Source organism: Syngnathoides biaculeatus, unplaced genomic scaffold, assembly GCF_019802595.1.
Source record: "Syngnathoides biaculeatus isolate LvHL_M unplaced genomic scaffold, ASM1980259v1 ctg256_pilon_pilon, whole genome shotgun sequence".
Taxonomy (NCBI): domain Eukaryota; kingdom Metazoa; phylum Chordata; class Actinopteri; order Syngnathiformes; family Syngnathidae; genus Syngnathoides; species Syngnathoides biaculeatus.
In genome coordinates, this window is record NW_026907511.1 from 1 (window position 1) to 5,002 (window position 5,002).

A 5,002-nucleotide genomic window follows, 5' to 3' on the forward strand; every position below is an offset into this window, starting at 1 on the left:
CAGTATGTGATGCATATGCGCTCACATTATATAAAGAATATCTTTACTTACTATTGTAATCAATGTAGCCATTGAACATGCTGACAACACCTGCAGACTTGTAAAACTACCGGGCGGCATGATCACCCGGGGCTGCCAGCAGGCCTGCTGCGTTTCGTCGTGGGTTCAGTTTTCAAGGGAATACTATGCAGCAAGGGAATACTTTTATTTTCTGATGACAGCTATTGGGAGCAAAGCCAACATCTCACCTGCAAATAGAGAGTTAATGCATGTAAAAAAGATTTCAATGACTTTTACATCATGTCATGGATTTGAATGAAAAATAGGAGTCAAATGAAAATACTCTGCAGAAACTCTTCTCTTTCTTGACTGGTGTATTGAATGTACGAACAGGCACAAAGTGAAAATATGGATCGAAAAATTGCACACAACAACCGGTTTCTCCTCCTCCTCCGGCACAAAAGCAGATGTGTCGCTTGCTGAGGAACACATTTTGGCACATCTGCCCGTTGACAGCTGGGATAGGCTCCAGCACTCCCCGCGACCCTCATGAGGATAAGCGGCTCAAAAAATAGATGGATTGGTTGTTCTCAAGTTTTGAGAAACCGGGTCGGGACATTGCAGGTTGCGAGTGATCATTTGAGAACAACTGGAGAATGCTTCATTGACATCATTCCAAACATCGCCAAGGCTGTCATGCGCAGTAGGCCTCACAAGGTGGCAGTATCGTACTGAGCTGAACATCCAACTGTTGGAAAAGGAAGTCTTGTCAGTTCCAGTCAAACATCTGGATTAGAGGTTTCAGGTTAAGATGTTTGTTGTCTGCCGATGTTCCACTGCTTTCTTGGTTTCAATTTACTACCTCAATTAAAACTCAAAATTAAAATCATCGTCATTTTTCATGTATTGCGGTAAGGTTTGCCCGATGTGTGTGTGGTTGTTCTCGTGATCGTGATGACACCGTCGCTTGACTGAGCGTGACCGGCAATGACTTGCGTGCTCGCGCCGGTACATCTCATACTTACCTGGCAGGGGAGATACCATGATCAAGAAGGTGGTTCTCCCAGGGTGAGGCTCAACCATTGCACTTGGGTTGTGCTGACCCCTGCGAATTCCCCAAATGTCGGAATCTCGACTGCATAATTTCTGGTAGTGGTGGACTGCGTTCGCGCTCTCCCCTGATCTCATGTCAATACCAATGTTAAGGAACTAGATGTACCGGCAGAAGACAGTCTACACTCCGGACTGGCTACCAGCCACACTCACAATCACACCGTTTCCCACTGGAGTTAATTTAGAGTCCAAATAATGTCGCATGTTTATGGTATGTGGGAGGAAACACACGCAGGCACGGGGAGAACATAGACACAGACGGGGCTGGTATTGAACCTCAGAATTGTGAGGTCATCGCTTTTCAAATGCATCACCGTGCCACCCCAAAGTGAACTGAAATTGCTATTTTTAATGCTGATTTCATTTATTAGAAGAAAAGAATATTCAAAGTTACTTGGGTGTGTGACAAAGTAATGCCCCCTAAACGTAATAACTAGTTGGGCCACCCTCGGGAGCAACAACTGAACTCGAGCATTTTCTATAACTGGAAATTAGTCTTTACGTGTCTCTGGAGATATTTTTCTTCTTTCTTATCGAGTTGTCTTAATTCAACATGAACAGCTTTTTTAAGATCATGCCAATACATTTTATTGAAATCAAGACTGACTGACTAAACCACTCACAACATTTTTGTTTAAAGGTGTTCATAAGTTACTGTAATTTGCTTGTGTGTTTTGGATCATTGTCCTGCTGCAGAACCCAAGTGGGCTTCAATTTGAGATCACAAAATGATGGGTGAATATTCACCACCAGCCTTTTCTTGTAAAGAGCAGAATTCATGGTTCTGCGTTTAACAGTCATCCCTGAACTTCTCTCCTCCAAACTTCTCCAGCTCAGCGTCTCGCCTGCCATTTCCCAGTGGATCGACAACTTCCTCACGGGCAAGGTGAGGCTTTTCGCTATGATGCTGCACGCAAATGGAATAAGTTGCCAACAGAGGTGATGCCAGCTTCATGTGTGAATGTACAAAGTCCAAATTGAAAAGTTTTTTTTTCTCATGCTTTTTTTTTTGTTGTTGTTCTTTTAAGGGGTGGCACAGTGGAGCAGCTGTAAAGCGTTGGCCTCACAGTTCTGAGGTCCTGGGTTCGGTCCTGACCCTGCCTGTTTGGAGTTTGCATGTTCTCCCTGTGCCTATATGGGTTTTCTCCGGTTTCCTCCCACATCCCCAAAACTTGCAACATTAATTGGACACTCTAAATTGCTCCGAGGTGTGATTGTGAGTGTGGCTGTTTGTCTCAATGTGCCCTGCGACTGGCTGGGAACCAGTTCAGGGTGTACCCTGCCTCCTGCCCGTTGACAGCTGGAATAGGCACCAGCCCTCCCGCGACCCTCATGAGGATAAGTGGCTGAGGAAATGGATGGATGTTGTTTTCAGGAAAAGAAGGGAACCAGCTCAAGAGGAAGAGCCCTCGCTTAGCAGGTGAGTGGGAGTAGGTTTGATACCCACATTTGACTTCGAGTTGTGTGCTGGAGTTTCCTTTTTGAGTCAGTTCAGTTCTTTTGTTGTTGTTTTGGGGGGAAATGGGGGAATTCGCTCAGGTAGTGGAGCGCTCACTTCGCATGAGGTGGTGAGGTCAATGCCCACATTCTCCATTTCCCTTTCGTTTGTCTGTTGAATTCATTTTGAATTAATTTGGTAATTTTCTTTTCTTGTTGTATTCTTGGCAAAACAGGGAAATTTGCTTGCAGAGCACATGAGATGGAGTGGGATTTGTTCCTGCAATCTCCTTTTGACTTTCAACTGTCTGCTGAGGTTTCTTCCACTTTTTGAAGAAGACCTATCCGAGTTTCAAAATAAATATTCCACACATTAAGCATTTTATTAAGTACTGTTTATGCTTTGAGTCAAGGATCCCTGGACAAATTTTACATGCAGTAGCTTTACATCAGAGTTCAGATGTTCAAAATGTCTCAGAGCTCTGTGCACAAAAAACAGGCTTTAAACTACATACAATTATTTTCAGTCTCTTGAAGAAGACATCTTCGTTACTAGCTGACAAATCTCATTTGTGTTGACTTTCACTTGACAAACAAACCCGTTTTTGTTAGGGTAAGTTGCCACAATTCTTGCAAGTGGCCAAGAATTTCTGAGTGATGCATCATCCATAACAACCACCACATCGCCAACCCAAAGATTTCTTCCAGGCGTAGACCATCGTTGACGTTCTTGAAGCCGTGTGAGGTATTCTTCACACCAACGTTTCCAGAAGACATCAGCAAGATACTGTACTTGCTTCCATCTGCGGTTCGCATTTTGATCGTCCTTACAGAACAGTCCTGGCGGCAACTCTGGCTTGACCTTGGGCAACACCAAATGATTAAGTGTCACCTTCATAGCTCGGCCTTTCACCGTGCAATATCTACCCAGTCAATAAATAATGTCATTTGCACTCACTGTCTCATTAAACATTCTCACAATGACAGTTTTTGCTGCATTGTCCGTCGGTTTTTCACATTGAATGCTGAAAACTGGGTTTTTGCCAGAGACTGGCTGCTGCCCAGCAGTCCTCGAGGAGGAGACATGCTCCACCCTGAACAGGTTGCCAGCCAATCGCAGGGCACCTGGAGACGGACAACAGTCAGACTCACAATCACACTTGGGGGCAATTTAGGGTATCCAATTAATGCCTGTTTTGGGGATGTGGGAGCAAACCAGAGTGCCCATTCAGGCATGGGGAGAACATGCAAACTCCACACAGGTGGGGATGGGGTTTGAACCCTGGACCTCAGAACTGGGATGCCATTGCTCAAACCAGTTGCTCCACCATGCAACTGCAATAATATTCAGGTGTTCTCATATAATATTGTGGCCACAAGAGTTATTTGCTCAACATTTTGACGATGACGACCTGTTTCCTGCTTTTCAACTGTGGTACTTTTGGGCCATTGTCACACAGGAGGAGAATTACAGCCCTTGTCATGGTGGTGCAGCTGGAAAGTGTTGTCCTTCCAGTTCTGAGGACCTGGGTTCAATCCCTGTATGGAGTTTGCATGTTCTCCCTGTACCGATGTGACTTTTCTCTGGGCACTCTGTTGTCCTCCCACATCCCAAAAATGCAACATTAATTGACACTCTAAATTGCCCCTAGGTGTGATTGTGAGTTTGACTCTTGTCTGTCTTCATGCGCCCTGCGATTGGCTGGCAACCAGTTCAAGGTGTAACCTCGCCTCCGGCCCGTTTCCCGCTGGGAAATGCTCCACCACTCCCGCAACCCTTGTGAGGATAAGCGGCGAAGAAAATAGATGAATGGTTCAGAATTTGGCCCTATCTGTGACACTAAGGCACAGTCCAGCATGCTGGAGCACAAAACCTATTGATGTCCCTGATGGTCTAGTGGTTAGGATTCAGCACTCTCACTGCTGTGGCCCGGGTTCGATTCCCGGTCAGGGAATGTTGTTTGGTTCCAGCCAAGTGTGTTCACATGAATGATTGCTTTCAATCTTGTGTCCCCTGACCAAAAAAGTGTACACTTTCAGCTGGTCACACAGCAGGATGAATGCAGAACATAGTGTCGGTGATGTTGTCCAGTTCAAAACTTTGCCGAAAAAATATAAGTTTTCATCCATACCGCATGGTCTCGTGTGTTTACCACATCCAACCCTGGCACTGTAAACTTGCAGGGCGCTGCTGAAAATTCAAGTACTGTCGGTCGAACACGGTGTTCGATTAATTCATCATGGTGTAGATGGGAAGAGAAATGGAGTCGGGGTTGTTTTAAAAGAAGAATATTTGAGAATGTCTTGGAGGGGAAAAGAATATAAAATCGAGTGATAAGGCTGAAATTTGAAATTCAGGTTGTTATGTCTAATGTCTTCAATGCAGCCCTACGGGGGCAAGAGCAATCTCTAGGCCGGACCCAAGCCCGGATAAATGCAGAGGGTTGAGTCT

General features: G+C 45.2%; 1 long non-coding RNA gene and 2 other non-coding genes across 3 annotated transcripts; all 3 read left to right on the plus strand.

The window, feature by feature from the left end:
- Positions 1-918: 918 nt before the first annotated feature.
- On the plus strand, positions 919-2,912 carry LOC133497264 (uncharacterized). Its single transcript, XR_009794012.1, has 3 exons — positions 919-2,052; positions 2,142-2,533; positions 2,787-2,912. It is a non-coding gene; the product is annotated as an uncharacterized LOC133497264 (long non-coding RNA).
- On the plus strand, positions 1,018-1,181 carry LOC133497265 (U1 spliceosomal RNA). The gene has a single exon (XR_009794013.1). It is a non-coding gene; the product is annotated as a U1 spliceosomal RNA (small nuclear RNA).
- Positions 2,913-4,433: 1,521 nt separating the features above from the next.
- Positions 4,434-4,505, plus strand: trnae-cuc (transfer RNA glutamic acid (anticodon CUC)). The gene has a single exon. It is a non-coding gene; the product is annotated as a tRNA-Glu (tRNA).
- Positions 4,506-5,002: the final 497 nt, after the last annotated feature.